Here is a 17,903-nt window from a genome sequence, read left to right on the forward strand (position 1 = left end):
TGTCACTGTGTACATTAAAGTTGGAAAATGCTTTACTATGTAAAGTATAGATGGCCATTTTAATCATTTAGCCATATATGGTTGGCTGATAAACAGCTTATTTTGACACTGAAATAGTTGGACATCTGTGGAGAGATCGTGAAGTAGTGTCTTACTTCAGCCACTGTCTTATTAATGAAATATAAGTAGAATAGAGCAAATGTTGGAATCTTTGTTATTTTTTAGTACCATTTGTCTAATAAAGTTGAGAATTAAAAAAAAAGAAAAGAAAAACCCTTGGCTAAATTAACCAAAGAACATTATGAACATTGTTACAAACATACTCAATAAGACACTCAAAAATTGAATCCACAAACACCAAAACACCATCCACCATGATTAGGTAGCTTCATCCCAGGGATGCAGGGATGGTTCAATATATGAAAATTCATCATGATAATTCATCATATAAAAAACTGAAAGTGAAAAACAATTACATGATCACCTAGTTAGATGCTGAAAAAGGTATTGACAGAACCCAGCACTGCTTCATGTTTAAAGTACTTGAGAGATCAGGAGTACAAGGCACAAACCTAACCATAACCAAAGCAACGTATAGCAAGCCAATAGACAGCATCAAACTAAATAGAGAGATACTAAAAGGGATTCCACTAAAATCGGGGATAAAACAAGGCTGCCACTTTCTCCCTATCTATTCAATATAATACTTGAAGTTCTAGCCAGATCAATATGACAACCAAAAGAGATCAAGGGGATACAAATATGAAAGGAAGAAGTAAAAGTATAGCTATTTGAGGGTGATAAAATAATATAAAAAGGGACCCAAACATATGGGACACAATGAAAGCAATGCTAAGAGGAAAATTCATAGCTCTGAGTGCCTCCACAATGAAACTGGAGAGAGCGTATACTAGCAGCTTAACAGCACATCTTAGAATCCTAGAACAGAAAGATGCAAATATACCCAAGAGGAGTAGACAGCAGGAAATAATCAAACTCAGGCCTGAAATTGTCCAAGTAGAAATAAAAAGAACTATACAAAGAATCAACAAAACCAGGAGCTGGTTCTTTGAGAAGATCAACAAGATAGATACACTCTTAGCCAGACTAACCAGAGGGTACAGAGGGTGTGTCCAAATTAACAAAATCAGACATGAAAAGGGAGACATAACAACAGAAACTGAGAAAACCAAAACAAACAAACAAACAAAAAAACCCCCAAAAAACCAAAAAACATCAGATCTTACTACAAAAGCCTATGTTCAGCAAAACGGGAAAATGTGGATGAAATGAATAATTCTTTAGACAGATACCAGGTACCAAAGTTAAATCAGGGTCAGATAAACCATCTAAACAGTCCCATAACCCCTAAAGAAATAGAAGCAGTCACCAAAAGTCTCCCAAAAAAATAAAAAGTCCAAGACCAGATGGGTTTAGTGGAGAATTCTATCAGACCTCCAAAGAAAACCTAATACCAATACTGCCCAAACTATTCCACAAAATAGAGACCAAAGGAACACTACCCAATTCCTTCTATGAAGCCACAATTATGCTCATACCTAAACCACACAGAGACCCAACAAAGAAAGAGAATTTCACTTATGAATATTGATACAGAAATATTCAATAAAACTTTCAACCCCAAAGCTTTCTGAACTTTTAACCACTGCACAGTGTAACACTTGTAAGCAGAAAACTCCCTAGTTTTAGTGAAGGGAGTAGCTACCATCAGTGGAGTACCACTGACTGTCAGTCATTAGTAACTAAGTGTCATTGTAAATTTTCTTGCATTTTTGAAGAGAAAATTGCAATGATAGTAATAAACTTTAACAATGGAAGTTGGCACTCAGATAATAAATATATGAAGGACCTGAGTATTCCCAGGTACTTATTTTAGAACCTGAAATCATACAGATTATATACAATACATATTGGAAAAAACAAAACTCTTTTTGTAACTTAATTAAAATGAAGCACACACACACAAACACATTGAAAGCAAACTCCTTATGTTGAGAAATCTGTTCATAAAGAAAATTTGAAGTTTTATTTAAAAGTAAAATAATTATGTGTTAGTCATACTTAAGTAATTTTCACAAAGTATGCTTCAGGAAAAGAAAGAAAAATAACAATAGTAGTGATACTTGTAAGACTCTAACCATAAGAATGAACAGATATAATTATAGGACTATAAGACTGAAGATGAATGCTCAAATTCCTATGTCTTGGGAAAACATGGTAGAGCTAAGGAAAAGTGTTCTACATTAAGAAGGACAAAGAAATTCACCAATATTTAACTGAAACTTATAAAAAAAACTTATATATAAGTTTAAAAACAGTTAATAACACAATGTGTAATGAAATTCTCAGACTTGTTTTTGTCTGCACAAGATCAAGCCAATTAAATGTTTCTAGTGTGGATTGAGCAGGGGCTTCTGAGGCACCGCCCCCAGCTGAGGAGCTGTGGAAGGCAATTGCTATTGGGAAGCACCACCATTAATTAGGGGGTGTTGTCCCAAGTAGGTTTCCCACATACATCCTTATGTGCTTACATACTGGAGTATGTGGGTTAAAGCATAAATAAGTTATTTATAAAATTATAAAGGGAGGACATGAAGTTGGAGGGATATACTGGTAAGATGAGGGGTGGATATGTATCTTTGTAAAAATTTCAAAGTATTAAAATTTTAAAACCAAAACCAAAGTGGGTAGTTCTCAAGAAACTACATACAGCAAAGTTGTTTCCAGACCTCCATATGCACGCACACGCGCGTGCGCGCGCGCACACACAGACACACACACAAGCAGAGACATGTACACACACACACACAAACACACAAACACAAATATTGAGATAAAATAAATACAAGAAATGTAGGAGGTTCTAACAAATACGTAGTCTAGCTACTAATCTTTTTTTTTTATGAATACACCTGAATGTTTGATCTTTTTATTTTTTTTATTTTATTTTTTTCTTCATCTTTATTAAATTGGGTATTTCTTATTTACATTTCAATTGTTATTACCTTTCCCGATTTCCAGGCCAACATCCCCCTAACCCCTCCTCCTTCCCTTCTCTATAGGTATTCTCCTCTCCTCCTCCCTCATTACCGCCCTCCCCCCAAGAATCCCATTCACTGGGGGTTCAGTCTTGGCAGGACCAAGAGCTTCCCCTTCCACTGGTGCTCTTACTAGGCTATTCATAGCTACCTATGCAATTGGAGCCCAGGGTCAGTCCATGTATAGTATTTGGGTAGTGGCTTAGTCCCTGGAAGCTCTATGAAGACATTGTTGTTCATATGGGATCTCAAGCCCCTTCAAGTTCGTTCAGTCCTTTCTCTGATTCCTTCAACAGGGGTTCCGTTCTCAGACCAGTGGTTTGCTGCTGGCATTCGCCTATGTATTTGCCATATTCTGGCTGTGTCTCTCGGGAGAGATCTACATCCGGTTCGTGTCAGCCTGTTTTTTTGCTTCATACATTTTATCTAGTTTGGTGGCTGTATATGTATGGGCCACTTGTGGGGCAGGCTCTGAATGGGTGTTCTTTCAGCCTCTGTTCTAAACTTTGTCTCCTATTCCCTCCCAAGGGTATTCTTGTTCCGTTTTAAAAGAAGTAACGAAGCATTCGCATTTTGGTCATCGTTGAGTTTCATGTGTTCTGTGCATTTGGGTAATTCGAGCATTTGGGCTAATATCCACTTATCAATGAGTGCATACCATGTGTTTTTTTCTGTGATTGGGTTACCTCACTCAGGATGATATTTCCCAGTTCTATCCATTTGTCTATGGATTTCATAAAGTCATTGTTTTTGATAGCGGAGTAGTATGACGCTGTGTACATGTACCACATTTTCTGTATCCATTCCTCTGTTGAAGGGCATCTGGGTTCTTTCCAGCTTCTGGCTATTATAAATAAGGCGGCTATGAACATAGTGGAGCATGTGTCTTTGTTATTTGTTGGAGCATCTTTTGGGTATATGCCCAAGAGAGGTATAACTGGGTCCTCAGGTAGTGGAATGTCCAATTTTCTGAGGAACCTCCAGACTGATTTCCAGAATGGTTGTACCAATCTGCAATCCCACCAACAATGGAGGAGTGCTCCTTTTTCTCCATATCCTCGCCAACATCTGCTGTCACTGGAGTTTTTAATCTTAGCCATTTTGACTGGTGTGAGGTGGAATCTCAGGGTTGTTTTGATTTGCATTTCCCTTATGACTAAAGATGTCGAACATTTCTTTAGGTGCTTCTCAACCATTCGGCATTCCTCAGCTGTGAATTCTTTGTTAAGCTCTGAACCCCATTTTTAATAGGGTTATTTGTCTCCCTGCAGTCTAACTTCATGAGTTCTTTGTATATTTTGTATATAAGCCCTCTATCAGTTGTAGGATCCTAACCACTAATCTTAACTTTAAATGATACTCAAAGCCTTTCAAATAACCATGATTTGTTCTCACAGGATGATAAACGTTCTCACCAATCTCTCAGCCTCATGGATTTAAATAAGTATAAACATTACCACCATTAGATAATAAACATCTTATTACAAATGACAATTTCAATTCACTTTCACTGGTTTTGCTCTGGCTCTTGTGTTCTTAGGAAGAGAACACAAACAATAAACATTTTCTCCTTGCTGTTATCTGGTGTTAAATCACAACATGGTGTGCCTGGTTGTGCCTCCAGCAGGTGATAGCTGAAAGGACTGTTCAAGAGTTCAGGAAATAGGTTTGACATTTACGTGTCCTTTCTATTATTTTTCAATATTAAAAATTAATTTTAAATTGTTTTTGATAGAGGTAGCAGGATGTCTTTAAACTGGTCCAAACCACAGATCAAATTTTTATTTCACAGAAAATCATTTCAAGACATATCCTGGATATAGATGAACAAGGGTCCAAAGGTCACATAGAGGTCCTGATGTTTGAAGTTCGATAACTGAGTTCACATGTGTGGATGACTCCATCAATAATTGCTCCAAGGTTCTGTTTTTTTACTTTATTACCACTCTGAGTATTAACAGAGAGATCAATTTCTCCTCAGCTACATGGAATATAATTGTATTAGTTAATGAGTGGAAAAAAGATGTTTGAATGGAAACTAAGGATCTCCTAAAAAGGAAAACATGAATAATGTATATTAGGTAGGCAGCCATCAATTAAGTAAATGCAAATGCCTAAAGATAATAATACAAACCTAGACTTTTAGAAAAATTTGAACACAGTAAACTAAATATTTCTAAGTTCTTATGAAGAAACAACCAGCCAGACTGAAAAAAAAATACTGTGACCTTCTAAAAGAAACATTTTGTCCTGAGTTTGCCAATGTCTATCTCTTTCATTAGTTTTTATTTCTCTCCTTTGGTTACTGTCTGGCCCTGCTAAGAGACTGACTTCACAACCCATTCTGCATGTTCAGCATACTCAACAGGATGCACTTTCCTAATTTCCTTGACACATTCACACTATAACAAAGTTCATGACAGAGTCTAAAATATAAATTATATATTACCATAATTCATAAAGTAGTCTAAAATGTAAATATATATCATGAATAGAGGTGTACATTTATATAGAATGCCTCATTATTAACAATATAACAACATCCTATATGTGCCAATGTTATCATTTTAAATATATTTTCTCTATTCTATCATATTTGGAATTGATGTTTTCTTATAATTGTTTTAGATTCCTTAAAGGTCAAGGTTATGAGCAAAAGCTCAAAATAAATTCCATTTTGAGAGTTCAAAAGTGCTCTCCATCAGGAACATAACTTCCAGTACTGTTTCGTCTTTGAATTAGGTTGATTTCCTGAAAGGTGAACATTTTTCCAAGCTTTTCAGCACCTTTTTCCTGTTTTCCAATCAAATGCAACTATTTGTTTAGAGAGAACAACTTGTGATTTTAAGAAAATACCACACTTTATAATGATAAGGTTCTGGTAAAAAAATATTTAGTAGGTAATGACGAGTCAAATGAACACATTTAAGTAAAGATATGATTCGACATCGTGTGAAGCAGCTACTATGCTTGTTCTTACTGGCTCTCCTCATCATCTCTTCAGGAGGGTGAACAATTATTGTTAGAGTGAGTGAACATAAGATTCCTGTAGAGAAAAAGATTAAGACTCAAGGCTGTGTAAAAGCTCTTGAATCTCCTGTCTAAAGTGGTCTATTTTGTTAAAGTGAACAGCATAAATCCAAGAAATTGTAGATTTAAATAGTGCAAGTACTTGGATCAAACTATTTTTACTCTTGTTGCTATTCATCTGCTTATTTCTACAAATCCCACCAACAAGGAGACCATTCTTATCAACTGGAGTTACCGAAGATCTATAGCCAATACTTCATTAATGTTAAAAACACAGAAAGGGAATGAGCACTAGCGATGCCAGTATAACACCAGTATCAAAACCAGAAATCAACAACAACAACAAACAAACAAACAAAAATGGGAATGAGGAAGCTTGTGAATGGACACCTGAAGGGAGGAAAGTCAGTGCAATGCAAGACTGGAAGACTGGGGAAGTAAGGTTCAAACTTGGAGGGCAATAAGAATGGGGCAATGAAGTTTGGTGGAAGGCTTACCCAATGTGAAGGAGGTAAGAACAGCCTATTAGGAGACTTATGCTCTTCCAAATCAAGAGGAACTTCATTGATTGGGCTAGTACCACAAAGGTGGCAAGCCATTTGCCTGAGAAGAGTTAAAAATGTAAAATTCAAAAGATTTCTGATGAATTTCCATTGTTTTTGAATTGTCATAAAGTAGAAAAACTATTAAGTTGAACAATTTTAATTCAGGAACCATCTGTATTCATCCTCACCTATTTAGTTTGATGCATATGCCAAAAATGTGCATAGTGTACAATTCTACAAATGTAGACATATTCCCATTCATAAAGGTCTTCTGGATCTATATCTAACTGTTTGGGTATGTACACACACACACACACACACACACACACACACACACACACGCACACACAAGTACATGCACACATACACCACACGTCTCTACAAGCATAGGCATGTCTCTGTACATATGACTAAGTTTTTTCTACTGACTCAAACGTTTGAGATAAACTGTTTCAGTGTCCATAGATTAATTCCACACACCAAGTACAGTTTGTATTGTTATGCAAAAACTGCACATCGCTAAGCCCGTATTTTGAACTTTCTATCTTTCCATCTGCGTGGTAAGTGATGTTTCTGCTGCACAGTCTCGTTACACAGGGCAATGGCACTGTGAAGATCTCTAGGCAGAGCTGCTTCATAAGAATTTCATACCACATTATGACCTGGACGTAAAAATGGAAAGGAAGGTAGGAATTGTTAAGTTCTGTATTGTCAAATCTTTTTATAGCAATAGAGAAATAACAATTTGGGTATTTTTCTTATGACTTTTAGCAAGAATAAAAATTGTAGGAGTTATACCTTCACAAAATGAATTTGTCATGGATAATGGCACTTAACATAATTCCCCTTGCAGTCGAGGCTCCATTTATTTAAGATGCACTTTGCTCTTTCCAACACAATTACTTCTTCCTGAGACAGTTCACTAGCGTTACTTAATTTCTTCTTGTTGGTTTTCTGTGAGGGTCATGCGTTGTTTCTGTGCAAATGGGTCAATACCATAGGAAAGTAATGAGGACCAGAGAATAATCTAATGTGATTTGTGCCTCTGGTAGGTAAATATTTTTAATAATTACCATTATAGCATATAGATTCCTGTATTTTCCTTTTAGAAATATAAATTTGTTAGACAAGAAAGTAAATATATTGCAGCTCTATTTCATACTTATACTACTACTGTTCAGTGAGAGTGCTTTATTTAATAATTTGTTTAATCCTTGGTTATAGCTTTTTATTGCTTTTTAAGAGAGAGGGAGAGGAGAACAGAGAGAGAAAGAGAGAAAGAGAGAGAGAGAGAGAGAGAGGGAGAAAGAGAGAGAGAGAGAAGACAGGAGAGAGGAATCTGAGAGGATTTGGGAGAGGGGAAATCATGATCAAAATAAATTACATGAAAAAAAATATTTTCCATAAAAATAAAAATCTCTTCTCTTTCTTGGAACAATTTGTTTCTTAGTGAGACAAGTTTAAAAAAATGATGTGGTTTAAGTGTAGGCTGGAAGAATTTATGAAGAACATGACAAAGTGCTCTTCGTAAGTCAGAGGCAATCACCAGCATGGGAAGGAAGGGAGAACCCTTATCTCCAACACTACTTTTGTTTCATCTAATTTGTTAGTAACTGGCAATTCCAAGTAGCGTTCCATTTAACTGAGGCCTGGCAGGCTTTCTCAGTGTCTCTGATTTCAGGAATGCCAGTAATAAATTCTCATCAACTGACTTCAGTATGTCCTGTTCCTAATAATGGGAATATCCTAACATAGTGCTTTACAATAATGAAAACAAAACAAAGGAATGAATGTTCCATGGTGATAGCCTATATCCTAAAAATAGGCAAACCTCACAGTGCCCAGTTAACAGCTACGTGCCAGTCAGCAATGGCTGTATACTTTCCCCAAATTATATGTGCAGTGCAAAATGTTGGTGGTTGAATTGTCAGGCTTGTTTATGATAGTCAATATTTAAAAAAGTATTTAAAAAATCCTTGGAAAACCTACAGATGGATTTTATTGTTTTCGTTGTATTTTCTTCTTTAATAATGTTTTTACTTTAAAATATAATTACATAATTTTGTTACTGCCATTTCATTCTTACAATTCTCTGCTTACCCCTGGGTCCTCTCCAATCTCGTTTATGTTCCCCTACTCCCTCCCTGTGCCATGGCATCTTTTTCTTTGGTTATCATTGTTCATATATGCATACACACATACATATGCATATACATACATAATACATATATACATATATACATACATACATTCTCTTGAGTCTGTCAGTATTGTCGTATGTATATGATTTTAGGGCTTGTATGTATGTGTACATCCACTTTGTATTGAATAAACAATTAAGGTTCTCATCATTTAAATGAAAAAAGCATATATTTGCATTATTTTTAAAACTTTACTTGAAATGAAGCACATGCTTTAGTATGATTTCTTGGACGTTTCTAAACACTTAAGGTAAATCACACTGATATTTCATTTTCAAATCTCTAGCATACTTTCAGTTAAAATTTCATGGCACCATATGAGTTGAAGGTGCACATACATTCAATTATGAAACACATACCGAATATGAAAACTGGTTTGAAGGTAAACTTCTAGTTACTATTTGGGACTGGATACTCAGATTAGAAAACCACAGCAATAAAACTCCCACCACACTCACACCTATGCATTAGGGGGCCCTGTCAGTAGTTCTGTGCAGTCACTGGGCTCATGGCATTTTACATAATGCCGCACTGTATTCAAGCTCACAGTCTGGCTTGCTTTCCCAGCATCCCTAGACTGAATTCCACCATTCTTACTTGTAGAAAAGGCCCCTCTTAATACTGAAGGTATAACATGACAGCCTGCTGGTTCTAGCGTTCTGATGACGCTCTAGAGATTTGAGACAAACATCTTTGAGCACAAAGAAGCAAAAATCCAGAATATAGTAAAGAACTCCACTGCAATGTTCATATAAATTTGCTCTCTTAGACAAAATTACCTGAAAGGGATGAGCTCTACTTTAACCTAGATCAATTTAGGAAGAAACAATAGTTTGTTGTTTTCAATTAATTTGCTTAAAAGTCCAGCTTAGGAGATATCGTGCCTTGTTTTTGTTTTAAGGTAAAACTGGTTAATGCAGACAGTATGAGAACATGGGTATTTTTCCTGTTTTCTGTCACTCTGTATTTCAAAGCATGGACACATGTTGCATAAAGTAAAACACATTCACAAAGGACAGACATATAATGATTAGATAAGAGAATCAAGAAAAATGAAAAGAGCAAGAAAATGATGCAATAGTAAGCTATTGATGTGGATACATATGTGTGCATTTGTGTGTGCATGTTGATGAATGTGTGTGAGTGTGTGAGTGTGTGTGTATGTGCGTGTGTGCGTGTGTGTGTGTGTGTGTGTGTGTGTGTCTGTTTGCTTATGCATGTGGAAACAATTGATCAAGCTCAGGTATTATATCTCGAAAGCTATTCACACTTTTTCTTAAGATAATGTCTATCATTGACATAGAACTTACCAAATAGACTAGGCTAGCTAGTCAATGAGTCTAGGAATCTTCCTGGCTCTAGAATTAGAAGCATGTTTCACCATGCCCAGATATTCTTTTATATGTCTTCTAGAGACCAGAATCAAGTTCTTGTGTTTGTTAGGTAATATCTCCCCAGCTCCAATAGAAAATTATTAACATTACTTATGCATTTTTGTATGTGTACATAATATGTATATGAATTATGAATATATTTTGTTCCTAAACACCTTGAAAGTCAACATAAAATCAATACATAACTGAATACTGTAACTTCATTTTATATGTTATTTGTATTATACATTTCACTGATGGGTATCAATCCATTTAGACAGAGCTTTATTGACCCAAGTAGTTATTAAATATTTACTGAGTGAAGAATAACATCTCACATAAGGAATAATTGCCAGAGGAAACTTACATTTGTCCCAGTAATATTTTTTAATGTTACCATTTCCTTTAAAACATTCTTAAAGCCTACAACATGTTGAGTCATGTGGTTTCTGAATATATTGTTCAGGTATTAAAAATGCTTTAAAAATTATTCAACATTTCTCTCTCTCTTCTTCCTGTTGCCCCTCTCCTCTCCCTGACTCTTTCCCTTCATCTTTCTCTCTCCCACACTTTCTCTCTGATGTAGAGCTACAGTAAGAAGATAGCTTTTGGCAACCAGAAAGAGAGCTCATATCCAAACCGCACAGCACTGCAACATTAACCTCAGTATGACATAATATATTGAAAGTAAATAAATGTCAAGAATTGTGATCAATATCCTCACAAACAAAATTCAGCTTTATATTTCCTAAGTTGCATAGTGAAACCAGTTATTCATCTGAGAATGTGTTTTCTCTTTATTAGAATTATTTCCAGATGTATATTCAAGAACTAACCAACAACTGAAAAGTGTAATATTTTGAAGGTTCTAGTTAAAAATGCATAAACCCACAAGGAACTGGTGACTAATTTCCTCCTTGTTTACTTGTTGATATTTATACTAATTGAAAGATAATTACCTATAATTACCTATAATTTATGGGGTTAACTGTGTGTATAAATGTAATAAAAAGATTTAGTTAAGCCAATGTAAGCCACCTGTTATTTTGGCAGTTTGTGATAGCAATATGTTTTGCTATGATTTCCATACTGTGCAGTGAAACTAAGCTTAATTCTATAGTCTAAATAAAATTGTGTATCATTTCCTCATTGTCTTATTTCATCACCTCTTTTCTCAATCTTTGGCCTCCACAAATTACAGTTTTACTCTTTGTTTCTGAGTTAATTCTTTTTGTCTTCCAATATAAGTGAGATCATAGGGTATTGTCTTTATGGTCCTGGCTTACTTCAGTTAGTAAACTGTCTTCCAATTCCATCTATCCATCTATGTTATATGTATGATTGAATATTTTTTAAAACTGCATGTACTCTCTTTCATATATATGCCACACTTTTTAATTTATATCTTTATTGATAGACACTTAAGTTAGTTAATTTTTAATATTACTGGGTAGCTGTTTGCATCACAAAGTGAGTTATGTTTTTTCCCCCCAAACTGGAGGGTATCTGCACAAAGCTTCTGGGAACTTTCCCCCAGTTGGTTCTGATTGGTAAAAGCTGGAGGACAGAGGTGGGACTTTAGGATTTCCTGGGCTTGGAAGCAGGATGAGAATAAAGGAGATTCACCATGCCCAGAGAGAATGGAGGAGAACAGATATGCCATGCCCGGGAAGAGTGCAGGACAGAGAGGCATAGCCGCCATGTGAAGAAGCCAAGAGAGCGCAGCCAAGAGGGCTGCCCTACTGGTTTTAGAGCAACCAAGATAGAACATAGAATTTAGTAGGTAGGAACTTGGAATTATTGGCCGGAGGTAGATTATAGCAGCATGGAAGCTAGGCAATGGCCCAGCTATTGTGCTGTTTAAGGCATATTAAAATATAAAGGCTGTGCGTGTGTCTTCATTCAGGAATATAAACCATTGAGGGAGAAGGTAACCTGCATTGAAGTTTATTAATTAATATTTAATTCAACATTATTGCAATGAACATGAAAGACAAATATATCTTCAGCATACTGGCTTCTGTTTTATACTTGTTGGTCTTTCACGTAGACTTGCTTATATGCTTCTCGCTCTTACTGTAAGTAAACTGCACTCTCCCCCTTTAATTAGTACAGTCTGACTAGGATTCTAAGAGTGTGAGAAGCCTCAATGTCTCTTTTTATAAATGGACATCATATAATATCATATAATTTGATTTACAGTAATGGAAAATTGAATTTATGTTACTGTTTTTAGAGACATTTGGAACACAGTCACCTCTTATGAACAACGATGCTTATTATTTATTTTGTTCTTTGAAATGGAATATAATTACATCAAGTTCCTCCTTCCCGATTTTTTATTGTTGTTATGTACATTTTGGCATGTATTCCTAAATATGTAAATGCAATCTGCCTTTTTCTAGTGTGTGTGTGTGTGTGTGTGTGTGTGTGTGTGTGTGTGTGTGTGTGTGTGTGTGTGATTTCAAGGCTGACCACTTGGTATTGGAAAACCAATAAGAATTTATCTCCCCAGAGAAGCCTGTGGTCCTGCAAAGGCTGCCCCCCCTCCCCCGCTCCCAGTGTAGGGAAATGTCAGGATGATGGGAAGGCAGGAAGGGGGGACAGTTGGGAAGGGGGAACGCCTTCATAGAAGAGGGGGGTGGATGGCTTATGGATGAGAAGCCGGGAAAGGGAATAACATTTGAAATGTATATAAAAAAAAATAAAAAATAAATAAAATAAAAAATTATCTTCCCAAGTAGATTGCATGATAAGTTTTTACTACAGTTTTATACTTATTTAAGTCACAGCCCCTTTCTTTCCAAAGGTTATCTTAAGAGAAACAACAACAATACAGATAAAAATTCAAAAATGACATTAATGCTAACCAAACCTGAATACCAATGACATATATTTGAGGCTACCACGGTTTGGGACAGACACTTTTTTTCTTCAAATTTTTTATTAGATATATTTCTTTACTTACATTTCAAACGTTATTCCCCTTCCAGATTTCCTGTCCATAAGCCCCCATCCTCTCTACTCACTCTCCCCCATACAGGTCTTCCCCCGCCTCCATCCTTCTTGCTGCTGCCCCCCATATTCCCTTTCCCTTTTGGTTCAACCTTGGCAGGACCAAGGGCCCTTCCACTGGTGCCCCAACAAGGCTATTCTCTGCTACATATGCAGTCGGAGCCCTGGTTCAGTCCATGTATAGTCTTTCGGTAGTGGTTTAGTTCCTGGAAGCTCTGGTTGGTTGGCATTGTTGTTTTTATGGGGTTGCAAGCTCCTTCAACTCTTTCAATCCTTCCTCTAATTCCCCACAAGGGGATCCTGTTCTCAGTTCGGTGGTTTGCTGCTAGCATTGATCTCTGTATTGGACATGCTCTGGATGTATATCTCAGGAGAGATCTATATCCGGTCCCTTTCAGCATGCATTTTTTAGCTTCATCAATCTTATCTAGTTTTGGTGGCTGAATATATATATATGGGTCACATGTGGGGCAGGCTCTGAATGGCCGTTCCTTCAGACTCTGCTCTAAACTTTGCTTTCATATCCCCTCCTATGGATACTTCCCCCCTTTTAAGGAGTGGGAGCATCTGCATTTTCGTCATCCCTCTTCTTGAGCTTCCTGTGGTCTGTGGATTGCATCTTGGGTAGTTCCAGCTTTTGGGCTAATATCAACTTATCAATGAGTGCATACTAAGTGTCTTTTTCTGTGATTTGGTTACCGTACTCAGGATGATATTTTCTAATTCGTTCCATTTGCCTATGAATTTCATGATGTCATTGTTTTTGATAGCTGAGTAGTACTCCATTGTGTAGATGTACCATATTTTTTTAATCCTTTCCTCTGTTGAAGGGCATCTGGGTTCTTTCCAGCTTCTGGCTATTATAAATAAGGCTGCTATGAACATAGTGGAGTATCTGTCTTTGTTGTATGTTGGAGCATCTTTTGGGTATATGCCCAGGAGAGGTATAGCTGGGTCCTCAGGTAGTACTATGTCCAATTTTCTGAGGAACCTCCAGACTAATTTCCAGAATGGTTGTACCAGTCTGCAATCCCACCAACAATGGAGGAGTGTTCCTCTTTCTCCACATCCTCGCCAGCATCTGCTGTCACCTGAGTTTTTTGATCTTAGCCATTCTGACTGGTATGAGGTGGAATCTCAGGGTTGTTTTGATTTGCATTTCCCTGATGACTAAGGATGTTGGATGTTGAACATTTCTTTAGGTGCTTTTTGGCCATTTGATAATCCTCAGCTGAGAACGTTTTGTTTAGCTCAGGACAGACACTTTTGATTTGACAAGATGCTCCTGCTCCAGTGTTTCCTCCAGTGAACTCCTTTTGGTGATTTTTGTTGTATAGTCATGGTCATGTGTATTTGTGCTCCCCAAATGCTCGATTTGGAACAAAATTGCTTATATCTATATCTGTAACCCTCTTACATGATTCTCTTAACTAGCTGAGAGAGTGCACACAAGATAATCCTACCATCATTCATTACTCAAGGTTTTTAACAGCACTGACACTTGGAAATATTGCAGCAATGTCTGAAAAAGATAAAGCATGAGCAGTGAATGCATAACTCAGTAGAACAGATAATTAATTCATGACATCATAACTGTGCTTATGAGTCCCAGAGTCATGGGAATCGTAGGAACCGCTTGTGAATATGTGAAAAACCACGTGGTGAACTCTTACCAAATGACTGAGGTCCTGTCATTACCCTGTCCTTTACAAGATGTCCTCAAGGCTTCTGCAACCGTGGGATTAAATAACCTCCCCCTACTTTACTCCTGTCAGACATTCTAACATAGCAATGAGAAATGTAACTATTTTATTAACCAATTTCAAGCTTGAAAGAATTTCCTTGGCTTTCAGTGGAAAATCTATCTTCCAAGATTACCTGTCTTTGTTAAATATGGTCCAGAATCAGACAACTTCTGATAAGCCAAGAACTAACAATAAAGGAGAAGAATGGATCTTTTGTTTTTCTTTGTTCATTCATTTATTCGTTCGTTTATTTATTCACTTTACATTCTGGTTACTACCCCCTGCTCCATCCCGGTCCCCCCTTCACACAGTCCCTACTCCTCCTTCTTTTCTGAGAGGAAGGAGTTCCTGTCCCACACCCTCAATATCCTCTCATGCTGGCGCATCAAGTATATGCAGGGGTAGGTGAACTTCTCCCACTGAGGCCAGACAAGGCAGCCCAGTTAGAGGAATGGGATCCACAGGCAAACAGAAATTTTAGAGACAGCCCCAGCTCTAGTTGTTGAGGGGAATCCACATGAGGACTGAGTTACACATCTACTACATATGTGCAGGGGGCCTACGTCCAGCCTGTTTATGTTCTTTGATTGATGGTTCAGTCTCTGAGAGACCCAAGGGTCCAGGTCAGTTGAGTCTGTTGGTCTTCCTATGGAGTTCCCCTCTGAGTCCCCCAATCTTTCCCCCAATTTTTCCATAAAAGGGCCCAAGCTCTCTCCAATGTTTGACTGTGGATCTCTGCACCTGTTTCAGCCAGCTGCTGATTAGAGCCTCTCAGAGGACAGTTGTACTATGCTCCTATCTGCAAGCACAACAGCATATCACTAATAGTATCAGAGATTGGTGCTTGCCCATGGGATGGGTCTCAAGTTGGGTTCATTATTGGTTGGCCCTTCTCAGTTTTTGCTCCATCTTTTCCCCTGCATTTCTTGTAGACAGGATAAATTTTGGGTTGTATATTTTGCAGGTGGGTTGAAATGTTCAATGTCCTTAATCATTAGGGAAGTGCAAATCAAAATGATCCTAAGATTCCATTTTACACCCATAAAAGTGGCTGAGATAAACGACTTAAGCAATAGCACATGCTAATGAGTATGTGGAGCAAGGGAAAGCTTCTCCATTGCTGGTAAGAGTCCAGATTTGTACAACCCTTCTGGAATTCAATCAGGTGGTTTCTCAATAAAATGGGAATAGTTCTACCTGAAAACCCAGCTATCCCTCTCCTGGGCATATACCCCAAAGATACCCCACCATACAAGGACATATGCTCTACTGTGTTTACAGCAGGTTTATTTGTAATATCCAGAAACTGGAAATAACCTAGATGCCCCTCGACCAAAGAATGGATACAGAAAATGTGGTTCATTTACAAAACGGAACACTAGTCACTTATTAAAAATCAAGGAATTCATGAATTTTCTAGGCAAATAGATGAAGCTATAAATATTCTTAGTGAGGTAACCCAGACTCAAAAGAACATGGATGACATGTACTCCCATATAAGTGGATATTAGCCATAAAGTACAGGATACCCACACTATACTCCATAGACCCAAAGAAGATCATCAAGAAGGAAGACCCAAGAGATGGTTCTTGAATCTTAGTTAGAAGAGGGAAAAATAGTCATAGGAGGGAGACAGAGGGAAGGAAGTGGGTAGGAGAGGGAACAGTGAGGGGAATGGAAGGGAGTTCAGGATCATGTGTGAAGAGACAGGAGAGAGGGCCAGAGGCCAGAAGAATAAATGGAAATCAGCAGCTGGTGGCAGTGGGAGCATCTCTAGGATGTGCAAGAGACCTGAGATACATGGGGCTCCCAGGAGTCTATGGCAATGACGTTAGCTAAGATTCCTAGCAGTGGAGATATGGATCCTGAAGGTGCCACCTCTTGTAGCCAGGCAGGAACCCCAGAGGAGGGATAAGGATCTTTTCTTTTTCTCACCTTTCTCTGTAACTCCTACAAGTTTTATGCTTCTAAAAATCCTAAGCTTTTCCAAGCAAGTGTAACCTCCTTCCTCACCCACAGCTTACCCTGTGTCTACCATGCATCTGTCAAAGCTGCTCACAGCTCACAAATGCCTCAGATTCCACTACATTTGGCTCCAATTAGAAAGTGTTCTGATTTAACACAAGTTTAAGTTGAAAAAAGAAGCTTCGAGGAGCTGCACTGTTGACTTTTGTAATGCAAGATTTTCTTACCTGTGTTTTAAAGTCTCATCACATATATCTTAATATATTAGTTCTTGGCAGGAAACTAAAATAAGAAATGTGAAACTCTGACCTGACTGAGAAAGAAGAGTAGGACATGCTCTGTGCTTTATTCCAAGTGACACACCCAAGCTGAGGGGCAACTAGTAGCTGTGTGCTATCCTTCAGTGCAGAGTGGTAATTGGCTGTTGGCTGTTATTTTAGGACCAGTGGAACACATCCTTCATACCTATCGTTAGTGAATAAACAATGTCAATAGTTGGTTCTCTTAGAGAATTCTTTTTAGAATTAGAAAGCATACAGATGCCTAAAATAGCCCTATAATATCAGTTATACGAAAAGCAGTAACTGAAGAATGTGGAATCATGAACAGAAATACACATTACAATATTACAGATAGATTCCCAATCATGGTTCCACTTTTAATCAGTTGTGTGGTTTTGTGGTAATGAGCACTACGATGATGTTGTAATCAAGTTATTTTTAAAAGATATTAAGAGGATAAAGTACATAAAACATTTTAGAGTGTTGGTGTGTTGGTTATCTTTTTTTTATATGCTTAAGCAACCCAAGCTTTTGAAATATCTTACAAACACTGACAAGATTTTTAACTCCCAATTTCACTTACTTTAATATTCACATACTCTTTTTTAATGAAGAGAATTTTAACCCATCAATTGCCCCCTACCCTATGCTTGCCCCCAAAATCACTGGTCCACCTTGGCGTAGTTCT

The sequence above is a fragment of the Rattus rattus genome, chromosome 4, assembly GCF_011064425.1.
Source record: "Rattus rattus isolate New Zealand chromosome 4, Rrattus_CSIRO_v1, whole genome shotgun sequence".
Classification (NCBI taxonomy): domain Eukaryota; kingdom Metazoa; phylum Chordata; class Mammalia; order Rodentia; family Muridae; genus Rattus; species Rattus rattus.